Raw genomic sequence first — 20,458 nt, forward strand, 5'->3', positions numbered from 1 at the left:
CTGTCAGATCTTTGGATCGTATCATCTGTCACCTCGTACTAGTGGTGGCTGTGGAAGGAGGAGTTGTGAGTCCCCGCTGCCAGACCCTGCGGCTGGCTACTGCACCAGAAACACACTGCTGCCACCCAGGAAGCTGCTGCTATGTTATATATTCATTCGATACAGATTTAATAATCGGCTAATCCCTCCCACCATTTGTGAGAGGTGGGATGGACGGATGGATGCACGCACAGCATCGTGATGTCTGCCAAATGGGCAGCAGCACTAACGAAGCTTGTTTCCTGATGATCTCTCGTGTCTAATGAGGGATGAATGTTGACTGCAGCTTTCCCCTTGCAGCAACAGCATCTCTCTCCAAACACCCACGTCCACGTTACCCGCAAGAGCCTTGTATCTTTGAGGCCGCAACACGTTCGCCTTTGCCCCTACGCAAACCAGTGCAGTTCATTCACCATCTCGCCCCTTTATCTTGGCTCGACTGCAAGGCTGAACAGAAGGTGATGCTCCAACGTCCTGCTGGCTACAGAACGGCTTGTGCTGACGGCTGCAGTCCATGTGCACAACATCCCCAGGAGAAAGCATGGTAGTGAGGTCCAGGAAAGTATTCCTCACATTCCCATGCCTGTGCAGCTCGGGAGAAGGAAGAGGGTCCCGTTCTTGCGAGAGCTCCTCTTAGCCTCCAAGGCCATCTCCATCGTGGAGACCCCCGTAACGTATGTTGTGGGCTGGATGCTCTCTCATTTCCAAGAGCTTCATCCGCCAGCATTTTCCCTCCCCAAACTGGAGGTGGATCTCAGCAGGCAGCAGAGGAAGCGAGCGGAGCTGGGAGATGCCACCCCAGCTTGCAGGGGAGCCAGACAGTGCAAATCCTCTTCCCGGCAGCATCTGGCCTCCGAGGAACAACAGCTCCCGCTGAGCCTGGGTTTCAGGTGGGTTCGCACCTCACCTTCACTCGCATCTGAAGCAGGAACTACCTTGTAGCACAACAAAACCAGGGGGACACCAGCCTCTCAAAACACACCAAAACACAGCGTCCTACCAGGCCACACAGGCAACTTCAGCCATAGCTGTATCAGCATATCTTCAAACGCTGGATGTTAAAAGATTTTAGACGTTGAGGGTGTCCACTGGTTCAGATCACCTTCACATAACATCTCTTTCCGTATTAAAACCCGTGCAATTAATTGTAAGTCTCCAAATCAGCTTTCATCCACACTCTAACAACAGTAGCTGGCAACAAAGCAGTTTGGAGGCCAAACTGGATTAAGAAACAGTCTTGGGACTATTCACACACACAGTTTGGTTGGTCTTTTTTTGCATCTGCCAAGCTCCCTCATACCTCCAAGTCAGCTATTCTTGGGCTTAAGCAAGGCTGTAAGGACTATGGTGGTTTCCCCGACAGACAGCTTAGTAAGGAGGCTTAGTCTAGCTTTATTTTTAACTCTCACTGTAGGTCACTCCAAGGGGATCTCCGCTGGCTGCAGCATGGGGTCTGTGGGCCACCAAGCAATCTGCCACTCCACAGAGACACTCATATTTAAAATGCTAAGTGGCATTTCTACTGGCATCACTCCTCCAGCCAGCTCCTCTTAACATCTTGCTCCAGCAACGGATTCGGTGAAGCCGACTCATTTCTGCAAGACTTCGAGAAATTTGCACCACCTTATAAAAAAATTCCATGCAGCTCCAGAGTGAGGAAACCAGCTTTCTCCTCCAGCTGATGCAGGACTTCAGCAGCAATCTCAGAAGAGAGATGCCACCAGTGTAAAGGGCCAGAAGGAAAAGCACCAGGCTTTAAAATACTAGGCGGGGGAGGCAGATACCAAACACTGCAATCCTGTTCCAGTGCTGCCATCTGGTTCCTCAGCACAGGATCTCTGCTGAGAATGGCACAACAACCATGAGGACATTTGTTTTTCAAATGACTTTTCTAATCACTGTTTAGCAGGACACAAATATTTACAGTAAAGCGGAGAGGAGCAGGTTGTTGTGCCGGAGAAGGTTCCCCAGAAGAAGAGAGAGAGGCCGGCAAAGCAAGGAAAATCCATGTCTGAGAAGCCACCTGGATCGTCAACGGGAGAACACTGTGTGGAGCTCCATCCTCAAAGTGACCTCGGGTCTGCGATGACAACAAATCCATCTTCAGCCTCAATGTTGCTTCTTCCAGGATCAGGGGATGGCTGGCTAGAGCTCTGGAGGAGGAAGGCCATCCCTGCACCTCTCGCCAGGCGATACTCTCCTCCATGCCTTCTCCAGCAAAAAGAGACCAAAAGCACCCAGCTGTGAAGAGCTGCTCACCTTGCACAGGAGGATACACAACTGGATGAACCTCATGTACCCGCACGCGTGGAGTTAACGGCAGCTGGGACGCGTGGGTTGAGCAGAGCCCAGCCGTGCCGGCAGGGCCGCCCGGTCTGGGCATGAAGAGGTCGCTCCGGTCTCCGCAGCGCTGGTTTGCGTCAGCTCTGGCTCCTTTCGCCTCTGATTAAGGGAAACAGAGCGCTCTCGCGTGCTAATGCCACAAAGGGCCTGCCCAGCGCTTGGCCGGGTTTGCCACTTATTTTGTGCAGACAAGTCGCTCAGCGCCTGCTCTGCTGCAGACCCTCAAGCAGTTTTATCAGGGTCTCCAGTGGAGGAGACAAATCCATGCTCACACACTGGCTTTAAATACATTGCGCTGGTCACATTTGTTTTGTGTTTCCTTCCCCGTCCCTCACTAAGAAGTTTCTTGCACCCTGCCTCTATCTTGGTCAACCTTTAAACATCTCTGCTTTTACAAGCAACACCTCTCTCTTTCTTTTTCCTTTTCTTTTTAAAAGCTCACAGCTTCAAGACAGGAATAAACTCATTTACGAGCCATTCATAGCTTCCAGGCCTTCAGAGATGCTCTTTAACTCATCGCTTCCCATCGAAAAGGGAGGCTCCCCTTTGCAGGAGTCTCTGCACAGGACAAATTACAAGGGTATTTCCTCCCCATCTGGTGTTAAAGGGAAGGTCTCCAGCTCAGAGGGCTTGTTTTGTTGCTGTTCCTAGAAAACCTGAGCCTAAGATCCCCTGTTCAGCCCTCTCCGAGGACAGAGGAGAGTCGTGCTCTTGACTCAGTAACTCCCAGGAAAGAGGAAAAAACGAAGACGGGAAGAGCCCAGCGTCGCCTCAGTCTCCACCAGGCTGATGTTATTTTGGTAGCTCAAAACACAATGATTTTCTTAGGCAAAAGAATTATTTTTCTTAGGTGAAACAAAGCCAATGGGAGCAGGACGGGGGGGGGGGGGGAAGGGAAGCATATTTTTAACCTTACCAGCTTAAGTGGCGTTAACTGCGGTGCATTACAGAAAAAGGAGAGTTTACAATGTGAATCTGCTTTACACAGAGACACCCAGGGCATCCCACCCCGTACGGCCCCTCCAAACGCAGCCGGGATGGGCAGGACCTGCTCGTGGTCCTGTGGCTCACAGAGCCGCTCTGGTGGCCCCACGGTGGTCACCGGTCCCCCCTTGCCGTATAGCGTGGGAAACTGAGGCACAGCGGAGAGAAAGAGTCAAAGATCCAAACCCTTTCTTGGAAAAAATCCAGAAACCCTCTCCGGATTCAAAGAGGACAAGCTGCAGACTGAAGGCTGCCAAACTTGTTTGCCAGCCCGCCCCGAACATCACAGCCCCAGTTTTAAATTAGACAGCAGACTCCACATCTAAAGTCCCCCCGCTCTATTACCCTGTCTGCTACCAAAAACACATCAAAGGATGTAGGTCACAGGATCACCAGAGACTACCGATCCTGGCATTCCCTAAAAAAATCATCCCACGGAGATGGTTTCCCCGATGCAAAACACAACCGAGCGCCATCCACTTCTGCACCTCTTCCCAGGGGCTGCCAGCTACCCCACAGGTAGAAATCACACACTGCTGAGCTACACGTCATTTATGAGTGGCCTCTATGGGTCACCCCACGTCACACGGCCAGCGAGGGTTGGCATTGGAGCCGCTGGATAACCCAAATCCCAGCTGAGGAACAAAGTCCCAACGGGCTTCTGAGCCTGCCACCACTGAGCCCCCTGTATCCCCTTTCCCCCCAAATACTCTCTGCCTCCCCAGCCATCTCGTGCCTCCCAAGGTCAGGAAGGCCCCACATCGCTTCTCCCCAAGCCCCCCCAAGGTTATGCAGGGTTTCAAGCCGAAATCATCAATGCCGTGCCGAAACGAGCCCTTTTGCCAGCAAAGGCGTGAGGCTGGAAAGACCGGCCTCAAGCTGAAAAGCAGGGCAGCTGCAGCCAGCTATTTGCATGAATGTGTGCACACAAAAACCCGAGCAGAAGCAAGTCACACCAATAATCATCAGGCTTTCAGTTTCGGGCAGAAGGATATGGTTTCTGGTTAACCTGCTATTCACAAAACCACCCCCCGCCAGCCTGGGGTCTGGATGCCCAGCAGAGACACGGCTCACACGAGGTTGTTCTTGCTTTGGATCGGTTGTGTAACCGCTGTTCAGTCCTCCGGGGGACATCGACTGGACACCGAGGTTGCTCTAACTGCAATAAACAGCCCAACATGCTCATTAAAGGCAGCGCAGGCTCACGGCAGCACAGATACCTGGAATATAACAGCGTGCAGCTGGCGTGCAGCGGGGACACATCTGAGCTGGTCTCTTTCAGGAAAAGCAAGCAATTTTGATAATGTTCTGCTGCAAGAGTCAAGTTTCTGCCTTTTAGGAAACATGTCTGGAACAGCCCCCTGCATACCCATGGCAGAAACGGCTGGGCGAGAAGCAGGGTTTTGGGCGCTGCCCCCCACAAGCACAGAGAAAAGACGGTAGAAATCCATGAGCTTCGAAAGAGCACCCGTAAAGAAGGATGATTCCTCTCTCCAGATCCAAGTCCACTGATCTTCAGCTCCAAGTGTGGAGCAACCCCAGCATTTATCCGCCATATCCAAATAACACAGGAGTCAAGGACAGATCAGCTAGTCTTGGACAGCCCAAAAGCCATTTGCACCCTCTCCAAAGGGGCCAGAAACAGCATGTCCAGGCGGGTAGAAGGATCTGCCTTCCCTCATTTGGTCCTGCCAGCCTCTCGCAGCCTGAATGAAGCTTAAAAACATCAGCTAGAGAGCACAGAGATGCGCGGTGGTGGGGAAGGAGATGCTTCAGGCCTGCTTCTGGGCTCTGCAGGGCCTTGGGGCCTCGCGTGCACGCATTCAGGGCCTCAAATCCCCACCAGACGCAGCTGCAAACGCCTGTCCTCACGGGGCAGCGCCTGGAGCGAGTTTCGGAGAGCAAATCTGCCCTTTGAGACTCGTGGGTAAGAGCCACGTTGCCAACCTACCTGCAGCTCCCACTGCAACTCAGAGTCAAAGAACGAAAGCAGGTAAATATGGATCAGTCTGCCATCACCACATTACTCCCAGCACAGAAAGGCCGTCATTGATGAGGCCCCAACAAACCAACCCCGAGCTCATATTTACTGATTCGGAAAAGCTGGCCCATAACTTACATCAGCCCTGTAATTGCTGAAAGTCAACTGTCATGTTTATGGCTCTCATCTGCTTATTTAGGCTAGCACAAAAAGATAAAATAATATAAAAAACATTCTCCTCTTCAGGCCTGAATCAAGCCTGCCTTAAAAGAGTGAGTGGATTTACTCATCAGGAGGCCAGCTGTGCTGCTCGCTGCTTTTCAGAAGGACGCTGACCCCAAAGATGGCCACGGCACGGAGATGACACCGCTCTCCCCCAGACTCCCGCTGCTTCGACCTCCAAAAAGCAGCGCAAGCCCCGGCTCACGCGGTGACAGCAGCTCATTTCGCCACTCACCTACGGCCACCCCACATCCTCCGCTGCACTCCCGCGTCGGTCCCGGACCGGGTCCTGTTCAAACGCATGCAAAGGGACCTGCCCTTACCACGTCAGCCCTCCCGCTCCCATCACCCAAAGGGGTTTTAGATCCAGGCTGTCCCTCCAGGACGGGCAGAAACCTCTTTGGGGCATTTTGTACCAGGGGAAACGCCGGGTGCTGCCGTCCCCTCCGGCCGGCGGGGCCGGCAGGGAGATGCCACCCCGGGGCGGCCACAACGGCGCGCACGCTTCAGCCAAAAGAGACCCGACGCGGGGACTATTTCAAGGGCTTGCTATTTTTAAAAGCCGCTTTTCCTGTTTCCCTTCCTGACCCTGGCAGGGGGACTTGTTTCCCCGAGAGCCAAGTTTGCGCACGAACGGCAAGAGCAACCCCGCCGCTCGCCCTCCGAGGAGCGGTTTTCGGCCGCAGCCGGTCGCGGTGCCTGGCTCGCGTACCCGCTCGCGGGGTGGCCCTGCCGGCCGCCGAGGCCAGCTGGAGCGGCGGCGTTCCCGGCGTCACGTGACGGCGGATTAGCTTCCGAGGCGCGGAGGAAACCTCTGACAAAGCCCGTCCCCGCGCCGCTGCTCCCGGGGGCCTGGAGCCGGCAGCCGCCCTCCGGGTGGAGAGAGGCCTGGAGAAGAAGGAGGAAAAAAAAAACCGACAACAATTCGCTGCGGTGGTTATTTGCGGTTTGGGGAAAAAATGGGGGAAAAAAGATGGTTTCACCTGGCCAGCAGGCTGGGGGACAGGAGCAAATTGCTCCCTCCGTGTTTCCCAAGGAGCGAGTCTGAAACCGCTCCCCTGCTACGAATCGCCAGCCTTTGTGCAGAGGAGCCGCCGCCAGCGAGAACAACTGGTTTTAATGAGCCAAACGAGCGCTGGGGGTTATATAACCTCCCTCCCCAGCGGAGAGCTCGGTGCTTTCGCCAGGCTTCGGCAGGACCAGGGGGGGCAAATTCCCCCAGCAATCGACTTGAAGCACCTGGCGCAGCTTTTCCACATTTCATTCCCTCCCTAAATCCTGCTCGAGCCCCGCGTTCCCGGCAACTGGTGGAGCGGAGGAAAGCAAACCCCGCGGCAGCCAGCGCTCGTCTGCTCTCGTTCCCTTCTCTCCTGGAGCAGCTCCTCCCGCCGCCGCGCTCCTGCGAAACGGCCGCAGTGATGGGCGACGCGATTCCCAGCCGGTGCCGGGAAGCACCGCGGAGGGGAAGGCGGCATCCGCGGCACAGGCCCGGCTCGGCCCTGCCAAGGCGCGGGGAATAACGCCACGGCGCAGCGGCATCGCTTCCCCGCACCCGGCAGGGCCAAGGACGGCGTCGAGGGCTCTGCAGAGCCGCTAACCCCGGGGTTTCGCGGGCGAGAGAAATCGTGCAAGATAAAGGAAAGCTGCAGATTTATTTCGGAGCGAAAACCTTAGTTTTCGCAAGCAGCGCCCAAGTCCTGTGGCTTTGCAGCGTAAAGCCACTTTACAATGTTTATTTTCAAGGTTTTATTCAGGTGTTTTAATTTAAGCTGCAACCTGCAACGTGCACAGCTCCCTGCTCTAACCATTCAACCTCTCCCTCTCCCAAGCGAGACTGAGATGCTCCTCAGCAGGGGAATCTCCCAAACAGAAAAATTCCCAGAAGATACCCAGATAGAGATCTTTCCCCCAACACTTTGCCTTTAATTAGCACACAAAACCCCAGAAGCTGAAACCAACTTAATGTTTTTTTTCTCAAGTGATGCAGAAGAGCACAATTTTACTGCCCAAGTTGAGCAAAGGCCAAAAAGTAAACGAGATTTATGAGAGGGGAGGATTTTAAGCGATATTATTAGTCTGACAGCAAGCTATTTTAAAAAATAAATAAATAAATAAAAATCACTCAGAAGGATCGCTTGCTCGGAAAAACATAGGTTGCGCTGCTGTCAACCAAGCAGAAAACTGTACGCTTAACCTCCTGGAGCTACTCCCAGGACTTTGTTTATCTATCTCCAAACAGCATCTCCCTCTCAGAGAAGACCTGGCATACAGAAGACATCCTTAGGAGCTCACGCTCTCCATGAAGTTGGGATTTTAGCCCCTTCACCCTATCGCACATGGGGAAACTGAGGCACAGAGCGATCGAGCAGTAAAGCACCGGCAACAGGGAGCAAGTCCCAGAAGTACAGGGACAGCTGACCCACGTGCAAAGCTCCGTGCTGGATTTTTAGGAGCCACCAACGCACTTTTCCCGGGGTTACGCTTTCAAACCCAGGTTATCCGACTAGTGACAAGTTCCCGCTGCACCCGTCCAGCCTCTCGCGGAGCAATTAGCCCATCTGACCACCACAACGACAGAGCTGGACCAGCGGCAGCATCTCTGATCATTTCGGGCTCCTTTGAGCACCGAGGGAGCCACCCCACCAAAACCTCGTACCTGCGGGAGTTACATGCTTCCCCTCTCGGCCAACAGTAGCTTTCTCGGCTTCTGTGCAGGCCCCGGCGACCACGCTCGAGCATCTAGCGCAGCGCCGGGCAGATCCTCCAACTTCAACGTTCGTTAGCTGCCCTCACTACTTTCCAGAACTATAATTAGTTTTGCTAATAGAAAAGCCAGGAGGGATTCAGGCAAGCTTTGGAAGAGATAACACAGGTCAGAAAAGAAACAGAGGTTAACGTTAAAAAATGCCTCTCACGCATGAAAAGAGCCTTTGATTTGCAGATCCGTGGCCGTGGAATTAAACCTCCCACACCACCTTTTCTCTTCCCCAGAGGGAAGGAAATGTAACTTCCCCCTCTTAATGATGGAGGAAGCAAGCAAAGAGGAAAAGTATCAAGGGTAGCAAAGCGATTTGGGGCACAGACTGCAGAGAGCACGGCATCCCCGCGTCCCCGGCCCACGAGGAGCTCAGAGGATCTCTGAAACTGGTAGCCCCTGCCCCACACCCTGCCCCAGATGTCCCCTCCTGCTTGTCCCATGTTCCTCAGCAAACCCCAAATGCTTTCCCACCGCTCCCCATGCGGCATTTACACCTCCGGCGAGCCGCCGAGTCCCTTGGCCATTCCCCGGGCGACACACCCCTGCTCCCACCAGCATCCACTTGCTCCGTAAACGCGGTCCAAACCCACACAGCCTATTGCCGAATCGCATCGCCCAGCCTCTTTTCCCACGCGAGAGGTTTCTCTCTCCTGCCTCCCTGATGCCCTGCAAATCTGCTTATCTAGCAAGCTTTTAGCAGCCCAGTTTGCAAACGCAGGTCCCATCGCGTTTCCGGAGAGGCAACCGCTCCGTGCCAGGGACCCAGCCCGTTACTAACCTTACGGAAAGGAGCTTTGCGATGGAGCGGAGAGGGAGGAAAAGCGAAAAAGGGCGGTGGGGGGAGGAAGGGACGGAGAGTGGTCTCAGGTTTCACATGTAGGAGAGGGTGCACAGGGAAGCGGGGGGGAATGATAGAAAGGCAGGCTGGTTAAACAAGAACCAGCAACACGTCCTACTCCCAGCATGACATCATGAGGTCAGGGCTCAGCAGGGACGGCTGCAGTGGGAGGGGAGGCTCGGGAAAGAAAAAAAAAAAAAAAAGAGAGAGAGAGAGAAATAAATAAAATAACCCAGCACCCAACTCCTCCATCTGCCAGTGCCGGGATCCAGCAACGCGCTGTGCCCAAGCCGGCAGCCCGTGGCCGGGATCCACACGCATGGGGCACTGCAGGCAGGGAAAAAACGGGGGCAGCGATAACGCACGGTAACTACCGGGATGTCAGGGCTCTGCTTACATCAGACCGGGTTTTTCCACCTCCCTTGACAGCATTTGCCTCCTCTCCTCCACTTAAAACCCAAATCCTCAAGGATTTCTGAGGAGAATCGTCTCTATTTCACATGCCAAGCCAGCTGGGCGAGTGTCGCGGCCATTTCTGGGGAGCTTTTGGGATGAGATGGGTTTGCATCTGCTGAAGCAGCAGCATCTGCAGTCTCCTAATCTGAGCCAGGCTCAGATTCACCATGTAGGGGAAAAGGAGATGTCTAGTTTTAGGATTTTTAGAGATCCCAGAAAGGAGGAAAAACTCCAAACCAAACCCCAGATGCACCCAAAGGCCCGACTTCATCAGTCCCCCCCCCTTCCTTCACCTTAATGGGAGTGTTGAAGCTTCAACGGCTCCGTTAAAAGCCGGCATTGTGAAGGTAAGCTTATGACAAAGCAATTCAGCGAGCGTCTGAGCACTTTCATAAGCCATTATCTCTACGCCAAATCCCCCAAGCTCTTCCCGCTCAGGGGGAAAAACCACACAAAAGATTGGAGGTCCTGACTTTGGGAGTTAACCTACAGTTTCCCTTTTTTTGGCAGGAAGCTGCTGTTGGCAGCCCAAGTCCATCCAGAACTACGGAGAAACCCTCCAACCCTTAGTCCCCTTCTGGATGAAAACTCACAGCACTCGAAGAGAGCAACAACATAAGGTCTAAAGTTGTCTCCAGCTCACAAGGCAGAGCCTAGACTTAACCAAAAGCACCCAACACCGCAAGCAGCAAAGCAGGAGTGAAACCCAGGCGTCATTTCCATCATTTTCTTCACGCAACCACCCGCGGCACAGAGGCACCGGCAGCTCCAGAGGTGGGACGCCCATCGGCTGCTCAGGAGCAAACTTCCATCTCGCTTTTCACCCAGCAATCTGGGCCACTCTCCTGCCCGGCAGGGCCTCCACCTGCCATGTCCACTTCTTTGTTCAGCTGTTTTGCAGGGTTATCACTCGCCAATGGTATCATTTTTCTCCCCAGAGCAAATGCCCGGCTCTGCTTGATTTACCGAAGGCGCGGGGGAGTGACATTTGCTTTGGGCTTTCCAAAAAAGAGCTTGCACCTCCCTCGGTCAGCCCAAGGAAAAAGGATCACCCCCAAAAGCAATGCTTTCAGAACTGGCTCAGCGCGGGGGCGAAGGGGAAACAGGGCCGGAGGAGCTGGCAAGCAAGCAAGGCCTCAGCAGGGCAAAGCGCAAAATCCGGCCTGCAGAAACCAGGAGCTCAGCACCTCCACGGACAAAGTCTCCCCCAAGAAACGCTCTCGCGCTCGGTGCACGACAGCCGTCCCCTTCCCAGGGTTTAGCCTGACGTTAAGCAGCAAATAACACTTGGCCATGTCAGATGGTCAAAGTTAATTTGCTTCCAAGTGCTCGAGAAGCGTACGTGTCCCTGAGACGTGTGGGCTTTGGTGGCTCACCTCGTCTCAGCATTTCCCAAGCAGCACTGCAAAGGGCTGGACTCAAAAGCAACCACGGCTGCAGGATTTAAAGGGGAAAAAAGAGCCACGGCACCGAGACAATCCTGGCAGAGGTTGCTCCAACGCTTGTGGCTTTTTTGTCATCTGTTGAAGGCGAATGCACGTGGGTACCTTCAATAACGACAAGCGCTGCCGCCGAAACAGCTCCTGACGGGGCGGCGAGCTGATAACCCGTCGCACAATGGCCGGTCTGTGCAGAACAACCTGCGGCTGCACCTTGCCGTGCGGTGTGCCGCCCCGTCAACGGGGCAGAAACACCACCACGCTCGCAGCCTTTGCGAGACAGGTTTGATTTCAATCGATCCCGGCACCCGCTGCGGCTCACCTCGGCCGGATACATCCCCGATAGGTTTTATCAAATCAAGGTAGAAAACGTTGCAATGTTAGTTTTGATGGAAGAAGCCACGCAGGTATCGAGGCCTCCAAACACGAGTACGGGCAGCGGGAGCTTGCCAAGACACTGGGTGCACGTTCATCTTGGGCAACCAAAGCCCACCGCTGACCTCCTGGCTACCAGAGCTAGCTAGAAATCAGGTCTGGTGTGACACTTACCGATTTCATTTCCACCTTCCTGCCCTTTCTGCTCTCTCCAACACATCCAGCCACACAATTCAGCTCCTGCTGGAATAAAATGCTCTTCTCCCTCATAGCCTGCTTCTCCATTTTCACCGCGCTTGGGGCTTTTTTAAAAAAACAAAAATGAATGAAAAAACCTGTGCGGTACCTCTCAAGGCTTAGCTGCTTTGTCCCTCCGCGATCGTGGCCTTTCGAGGTCCGGGCTGTTCGGCTTAGCTGGTTTCCATGGGGTCACTCCCTCCTCGGCTGTAGCAGGTCCCCTCTCTCTTTCATCAAGATTTCAGCTGCCAAACCGGCTCTTCCGCAACAGCTGGCGGATAACCAGCACGCTCGCCGCGAAAGGCGCAGCCAGAAGCCCAAACAGATCTGGTTCATTCCACATTTTCCAGCAAAGCCCGGCTAACGCGGAAGGAGAAGGTGTTTCACTGCGGCATGGTAGGATGCTTGGCAGCTCTTGCCAAGCCGGGCTATTAGCTCACTATTATCACAGACAGGAAAAGAACGGTCACTTTAAGGCGCTCCGAGAGTTTAATTATTAATTTATCCCAATGAAATCCACTGCCTCTCGGGGAGGCACGCTGCCTTGCCCAAAGTGCAACCTGGCCCCCGCTGCTCGCCCGCCTTGGAAAAGGCTCCTTCCTTCCCCCTTTTTCCGCTCGTAGCACATGAAAAGGCTCTCTGGGGGGACCAGGTAGAAAATAATACTCTGCCCCGGCACTCGATGGGCCATTTGAAACCCTCGACATTGTTTTCCCTGCTCCAGGCAGCAGTAGGGGATTAAAACTTCGGCCATTATGTGCATGTTTTGTGCTCCCATTGTGCTCCGCTCAGCCATCCCTCCGCATTAACATCTAAACAGGTCCCCGCTATTCAACCGGGCGCATGAGGTCTGGGGGCGCGGAGAAAAGCCCCGGCACCTCTCCCCACCGTGCAGTTCCCACCAGAGCTGCCTGTGCCCCTTCCTCCCCCGACCCGCTTCCCTCGGCGGCATAAACCAAATTTTACAGCGAAGCAGCCGAGCAGAGCGAGCAGGACGTTTCCATCTGCCAGCCAGGAGCGGAGCAGAAAGATGGGAGCTGGCAGGGATGATTTTTTTTTTTTTAATGGCCATGCCAATCCGATCGGCTGGTAGGAGCTGCTAAAGCTGTTGTGTGCGGTGGCCAGGCCGGCGTGACAAAGGCATCGTCGCTGGCCGGGAGCGTGGGGACAGCAGGATCGCTTCCCGCAGGGAGAAGGCAAGCAGGCATCCTTCATACACGGGTGCTAATTTGGAATAAGCACGTCCGCGCGGGGCTCGCTGCCTCTGCGGCTTATCCCTCTGCAGCCATTCCCGATTTCCCCCGGTGGAAAAGCCCCAAACCGAGGACTGCGAATGCCGCTGCGGATCCAGGTGGCGAACAGCATGTCTGCACAAGCCAGCTAGCACTGTTTACGTTCAGCTCGAGGAGGAGGAGCGTTGTTTGCAAACCCCTTCCTGGCTCCATTTCCGTCAGGAGAGCAAGCCGTTGGAGAGCTAGGCCTGGCGCAAGGCCTGGCCTTAGCCCAGCAGCCGCACCGAGTCTGTAAGCAGGTGCGATAAAGCGCTACAGCCTAAACGCCATCACGGCAGTATGTGTATGCCCTGCTCTGCTGCCTGCCTCCACCTGTATCAACAAGGAGAAATCATCCCCCTAACAGAAACAGCTCCGATGATGCAAACGCCGTGGCAAATCCCAGCCTCTGGACCTGGCGCGGAGGCCGTCCTGGTGACCAGACCCAGCCTGGACACACCGAGGAGTCCTGCTGGCAGAACTGGCTCTGTGTGGGGACGAAAACCATGGGAAAGGGAGCAAGGAGCAGGAAAATTGTACTCGGATCGACCGACGAGGCCAGCAAAAACCTCCGGCAGCTGGGAAAAAATGGGTTTTTGCATTAGCATGTCTTACTCCAGTCAGGCCAAATATATATCATTTATTTATATAGATATATAAGCTGCATCTGTGCAAAAGGGCTTGCCACCTAGAGCTCTGTCCCCATGAACAAGGTGCCTGCGCTCACAGAGCACCAACACTTCAGAGGACAAACCACCTGCGCAGAGCAGAGGTATTTTCCCCTCCTTTTCAAACACTTGCCTCCCGTCTCACGCATCCCCCTGTTCTCCCTGCTTTAAGGGCTTTAAAATTTAATAAGGAAGAAACTATCTTTTCTTCCCATCAAACAATCAGCCATTTCAAAGCCCGGTGAGCCCCGTCCCTACTGGGAGATTCACTACAAGAGGCAACAGGGCACTCGGAGTGGCCAGTCCACATCATATTTGGCTAAATCATATAATCATATAGGCTAAAGCCTATTAGCCAGGAAAACTCCTTGGAAATGCCAAAAAACAGCTAAAAGAAAAGATTTGCAACTGTGTAGCATCCTCGGCTGCAAGGTCTCCCCGCTGCCTCAGATTTCAAGGAGGCTCTGGCTACGGAAACCGAGCGATTTGAGGGAGGACGGGCTGAAGCTGCTCTTATTTTTAGTCCTGCTCTGTTACCATTTTCAGGCACGGGCTCCTGGTTCCTGCACATTATTCACAGCAGTGCATCAACCCTCCCAGACAGGGAAGGGGTATCTGTCAAGTTCAGACTATCCCATCATTTCAGGCGTCTCAAAACGCTTCGGGTAGAAGTTAGGTCTCGCCATGCCCTGCAGAGGGAAGCGAGACAGCCCTGGTTGACACACGGGGAAGAAAATAGGATAATCCTCCTGCTGTGAACCCTCTCAAATGGACAGGACCTCCCTAAAGCAACCCTGCCAACCACTCGCTTTGACCTGCAAGGAGGTTAAGTCAGCCGCGCCTGATACCCCCCCAAAAATAAGCTGCCCTCCAAGGATGACCTGGAGGGAGGAGCCTTGCTGGAGGCAGGAAAGACAGGTCCCGTTTGCCCCCCGGCCCAGGCTTGCGGGGCTGTGGTTACACCTCCCCGACCTCAGCGAGCCCCACGGCCTCGCCGGGGAACCGCCGCCGGCCCCCGCCGCTCCTTTCACGACCAAAAAGCTGCTCGCCGAAAAGCTCCGCAGCGTGACCGCAGGGTTTCCGAAAGCCGAGAGCAGCCCCGGTCCTCCTCAAATGATAGTAATACGTAAGCCGGCTTAGCGACTCCGACCCAGGAGAGGGCAGGGGATGTTTATACCTAAAAGACCGAAAAATCTGAACCTTCTGCTATAGGACAGATTTTATGATTGCTCTAACTGAAGCATAGTTTGTTCCCCTTTTTCTACACATTTAACCTTGCTTCTGAGGGTTATTTGCCCCTTGTTTGAATCACACAGGGCAAGAGCAAACCCACCTCAGATCTCCCCTTAGGTACCAGGGGGGTGGGGAGGGAATAAAAAAGGAGAGAGCAGCGTTTAGGTAGAAATAAAAAGGAAGCGCTGGTGTCAGACCCAGCGCCGGCAGGGAGACACCGGGGCACGTATCGACGCTGGAGCAAGCTGAGCTCATTTTTAAACTTTTAGTGGGTTTGGTGACAGCAAGTGACTCTTTAAAGTGACTGTGTAAGTTTTAAAAGCAAGAGGCAAAACGAAACTGCATGGTGAAGTGTGGGGGGGAAGGACGCAGTCTCTCACCAACACACAGCAAACGCCGATCCCCCCCCGCGTGGATATTAATAGCTAGCTCACAACTTTCACCGAGTTCAAAACATGCTTATTTGGGGAAGCGAGCAGGAAATCCGATTCTTCCCCCTGCAATTCGGTGCAAATCCACCCAAACCACCACGAACAGGAGCCCAGCAGGCCAGCGCCAGGGACACGGCGCGGTCCCCAAACAGATCCCAGCTGCCATGTACAGCGATGACACACATCCTGACGGGAGGCTGCTTGGGGATTAAATTCCCATACGTTTAACAGAATTAAGTCTCTACCATCTGCTAACTTCTGGAGATATCAAAACAAACAAGCAGTGGATGAGATCCAGCAAGCCCAACAATTTGGCCAGCCTGAAAAATTAAGTTTTTAAACACTGGCAGGCATTTCTGGAGCAGCGATCAGCAGAAAGTAGCCTCGATGGCAACATGGGGAGGTGGCACAGGGGGGACGAGCCCCAGGCTCTGCGCTAACATCTAGCGTGAGGTGCCAGAAACCCCTCCAGGGCTGTACGTTACTGTACATTACTGCGTAACGCATTTTTTGTTCCCAAATTAAGCACTACAAACGGGATCCGCAGTAGACAAGGGCTCCTTTGGTTCAGCACGGGCGTTTCACGGGAGAATCGCCAAGCTCTCCCCAAGCGTCCGGCCGAACGACGTCCACCTCGCCTAGGCTCATTTCCACGTCACAGTTCGAAGCTCCAGGCTGGAGGGTAGGAACAACTTTCCCCAAGCTGAGGCAGGGCAAGGTCCCGTCCGAAGGTGAGCGCAGATGTTCCTAGAGCAGACATCTATGCGGCTGCAAAGCGCCAGACTCCCCCTCCAGACAGGCTGCTCGGTTATAACGCACTCGGACAGTTTACCCCAGTGGCAAATCACACAAAAACCTGTTGCAATTTAGCCCAGCACAGTCGGAGAAGGCTGAGAGCGACGGTGTAAACACTCAGGGTGGAGAAGGGGCAAACTCCTGATGGGAAAAGGAAGCGCAGCTCAGCCTCCTCGCGCTTGTGGCACAAATACCCTGCCCTGACAACACCGAGAGCAGCGACGAACAACGCGAGCACCACAAGCTTCCTCAAATGAACACTGCCATTTTCTAAAACATAGGGAAGGGAAGAGACAGCCCCCAAAGGGTCACAGGTGGGAACGGAGACACGAAAGGGAACAGCAATTCATCCAAGATATCCGTGTTGTCCCCAAACCAGCCTAACCTGATGCTTTTCCCAAGGCCGTAAGGATACAGGACCTAGAGGAGGTAAGGACCGCTATGATGATCTCCGGCAGCATCGGCCAGCAGCAGGAGCATCCTCGTCTTGCTTCTGACATGGCCTGCTGGGCTCATCCTTCCTCCGATGCTAAGCCGTGGAAAAGAGCCACCTGCTTGGTGGAAGTACTCAGAAATCTCACAGGCAGTGCACACTGTTATTAATTTCCAGCTAAGCCATCCGCATGTCATGAGTGCTCCGAGATTTTCAGAAAACCAAAACAGAGTTATCTCCATCCTGAGGTGATTCACGCTATTTCATCACGCCGAGCTTTACAAGATGAAGTTTCCAAACTCAGCCAGGACACCGCATTTATTCTAGCAGTATAAATAGGAAATCGGCCACGCAGGATGCCAAAGGGAAGGGAGCACAGTTCCCTCGCTCTCGCCACACACTACAACGGCCCCACGCCATCGCTGTGTTTGCTCGCTATTAGTACATTATTATTTTTATAGCACCCAGATGTGTGCTTAGGTGCTTTATGGCACAAATAAATTAAAGCTCTACAAAACGTGTTGTAGGGGACAATCCCACATTAACAGAAGCATGGATTAGAATAGATGACCTAGAAGAACTTAATCAGAGGAGAATAAACCCAGAAAATTATAGACAGACTCGATTCCTGCAAGACGCTGAGCACCTCAGGCGCTGTTAGTGCTACCGCTCTCAACACTAGAAAGATCTTCCCGGTCATCAGAGGAGTTTCTGAGATACCTCCACGCTCACACCACCTCTCCAACAACCTGACCCTCATGTTTCTGTAAGGTCCCATGGATTTAAATTGGTCTCTGCAGGGAAATCAGGGCCCCGAGAAGTCTCAATTCCTAAATGCACCACTTAAAATCAAACAAACCTCAATGTCTAGGCTACTGGACTTTTTCTCTGCTCACCTTTTAGAGAAAGTCTCTTACTTTGAATAAAACTCACTGTGGGAAGATAACCACAGCACCCAAGGACTGCCTGTTACACGATTACATGCGGACAGACCCGCAGCAAGGAATTAAGGGACTTTTTGGGGCAGAGATCAAGAGAGGGGAGGAGGGAGGAAAAGAGAGAAACTGGGCTTGAAAGAAAACAACACACTTTACCTAACCAGCCTCGCGCTCACAAACAAAAAACAAGAGGCCCTTAAGGAAGTGGCCAAGACCCACAAGAAACCGCCACGCCGAAATGCTTGACTTCCCTGCCCGAGGTCCATCCACCTGGCCCAGGGCTCCTCTGCCTTCTCCTCCTCCTTCCAGGCCTTCAGAAAGAAGCTCCCGGCGCAGGGTCACCTCGCTGCCAGCAGCCTCAAAGCAGCCCCCAAACCTGCCTAGCCTCCCCAAAACTTCACGGAGCACCTCAAAAGTCCGTGGGAAGCGGCAGAGAGAACCTCCTGTGGGTTTTCACTGCTCCCAGTTGTCCTTTGCTGGAAGTCAGGGTGGACCGAGACACTGAATCAGGACATCGCCCACCTCTACGCAAGTCTTCTCCCAGCCCGCTGCCCTCCCTTCATTTTCTTGCGTCTGTATCCACACCAAGCCCATGAGCCCAAATCCTCCCGACCATCCCAAGGCAGGGAAACAGCTAGCACAGGCCACCCTCCTTCTTCCTAAGACACAAGTGTTGCCATCCTGAAGGCTGAATCAAGATCCTCCCCAAATCTTTATTCTCTCCAAAACTAAAACCAGGACAAGAGGGAGATCCTTCCTCCCCAAAACCTAAGCAATAAAAGGGAGCCACAGCACCATCCTTCCAGGACACTGGGAGTGTGATAAGGGACCCACGCACCTAATTCTCAACTGCCACCTTTGGACATGGGTAGCTAGAGAAACCAGAGCGGCTCTGCATGGTTCAAAGCCAAACCAGCCTCTTATTCACATGGCTGCTCCTCAAAAACTGGAAGAGCAAGAAACCCCCTCCAGGAATTGGGGCTCCAAACCAAGACGCCACCTTATTTGGAAGGTCCTTTCTGCCACATGGACTGGCCAAGGCCAGGACCCATCCCCTTATCCACCACGTCCTTCTGGGAGGGCACAAAGAGATGCTTCCCTGCCCATGGAGGGGGTGCTTGCTTTAACTGTCCGGCACACGCAAGGTGGGGAGGTGAAAGCTCTTCCAAGGGCTGGAGAGGAAGGATCCCATCCATAAGCAGCCAGGAGCAGGAGAGCAAAATGCCACCCCTCTTTTGGGCACGTGCTCCTCCCAAAAGAGATGTGGGGCCAGTATTACACTCAAGGAACCAGAGGGCCCACAGCCAGCCCCTCACTGAGCCGTATGCTGGCAGGCGAAGGCTGCCCCCACTCAGCCCCCATGGCAGGAGGCAAGAAGGCCAAGACCAGCAGGTCCCCAGAGCTCTGGCAGGGTCCCAGGTCCCAGCGCTGGGAGGGGGAGGCAGGACCGTGTCCCCCCGGGAGCTGTGGGAGCCTGGCCAGCCCTGCCCATTCCCAAGGCCTCCCTGAGAGCTGCAAGGGGGCATGGTCGAGCACCCCCATCGCGAGGGCTGGGGGGGCATGGTCAGGCTCTCAAGAGACAGAGAGAAGGGAGCCAAAACCAGCCCCCCCCCCCCCGAAAGCCCCAGGGCTGGGGGAAGGGCTATGACCAGCCCCCCCCTCCAGAACATGCACGGGGCTATGATCATTTATGCCCCCCACCCCCAAAAAAAAGAGGGGGTGGGGAATGAGCACCACCCTCCCATAATCCTGGCCGGGGGGGGGGGCGCATTACCCCCAAATCCTGGGAGGAATGAGGATCATTAGCCCCTAAACCCCGGGGGGGGGGTGGCCGTTACCCCCAAATCTTGGGGGGGGGGGCGACCGTTACCCCCCCCAAACCCCGAGTGGGGAGGGGAGGGCCGTTACCCCCAAATGAGGGGGGTGGGAGGGGGGGAGGGGGAGGGCATTACAGCCAATCCCGGGGGGCGGGGATGGCTAAATCCAACCCCCCCCCGGGAGGGGGTGAACCCTCCAACCCGGGGGAGGGGTAGATGCCCACCGCCCCCCCCCAAGATGCCGGAGGAGGTAACGGCCCCCCACACCCCGGGCTGAGGGGGGGCCCCCGCCCAGCCCCGCTCGAACCGGAGCGGCCCGTCCCGCGCCCCTCCCCCCTCGGCCCCTCCTCGCCACCCCCCGCCCCCCCGGGGCCGGGGGGGCCTCCCAGACCGGGCCCGGCGGCGGCGGTACCTACTGCTCCAGGCGGGGAGGGGCCGCCCGCTGCCGCCCCAGGCCCCTCCGCGGCGGCTGCTTCGCCTCAGCCACTTCCTGCTTCGCTCGCGCCCCCCTCCCTCCGCCGGCGGCCGCTCGCGCCCCACGCGCCCTCCCCCCAGGCGCCGCGCCGTTGGCGGGGCCGCCTGTCACTCGCCGCCGCGCGCCTTCCCATTGGCCGTTGTGACCGTCGCTCTGAGGCGGCCGCGGCTTCTCGCACTCGCCATTGGGAGACCTGGCGACCACTCCGCGGCCAGGGCCCGCCTCCCGCGGGGTGTGCTCATTGGGGGGCGGGGGTGCCATTCAAAGGCTGGTCTCCGCCTGCCCCGCTGTCGCGTTCCCCATTGGTCGCTGGCGCTGCCACACCCACGGGGCAGCCTCGCTGTTTATTGGCTGGCTGCAGGGCTCTTCACACCAGCCCGCCCGCTGCTGCTCCCCATTGGCTAAAGAAAGCTGTCCTTCAAGCAGCGATTCTCGCAGCTATTGGTCACGAGCAGTGTCCATCTAGGCGCCTCCCTGCTGTTGCATCCCTATTGACCAAGAGTCTCATCGATCAACATGAAGGCCCGCCCTTCTCCCTGTCCAATTGGTTGAAAGCTCTCTGAGGAGGGCTGACCCCCACCTCCTATTTGCCAGGGATGCTGTCACTCAGGGAAGGGGGCTGACCGGCCCACCCCACCCACCCGCTGGCGCGGGAACCACAGGGCCTAGCCCCATTGGCAGAGAGCCCTGTCACGCACACACACCCCTCCCTCTCAGCTTTCCAA

At 55.1% G+C, this 20,458-nt stretch overlaps 1 protein-coding gene across 4 annotated transcripts in view; it reads right to left on the reverse strand.

Moving 5' to 3' along the window:
• LOC135326599 (zinc finger protein 687-like) overlaps positions 1 to 19,801 on the reverse strand; it is a 32,404-nt gene extending 12,603 nt beyond the window's left edge. The window contains exons 1-2 of one of the 4 annotated variants that reach the window (XM_064504410.1): positions 19,675 to 19,801; positions 11,782 to 12,111 (exon numbers count right to left, since the gene is read on the reverse strand). The gene's annotated coding sequence lies outside the window, so the exon portion shown is untranslated. Of the gene's footprint in view, positions 1 to 8,225; positions 8,422 to 11,781; positions 12,112 to 19,670 lie in introns of those variants that run through there. The other 3 variants (XM_064504408.1, XM_064504409.1, XM_064504411.1) reach the window with 3 other exon arrangements.
• Between the last annotated feature and the right edge of the window lie 657 nt (positions 19,802 to 20,458).

This window comes from Dromaius novaehollandiae, unplaced genomic scaffold (assembly GCF_036370855.1).
Source record: "Dromaius novaehollandiae isolate bDroNov1 unplaced genomic scaffold, bDroNov1.hap1 HAP1_SCAFFOLD_32, whole genome shotgun sequence".
NCBI lineage: Eukaryota > Metazoa > Chordata > Aves > Casuariiformes > Dromaiidae > Dromaius > Dromaius novaehollandiae.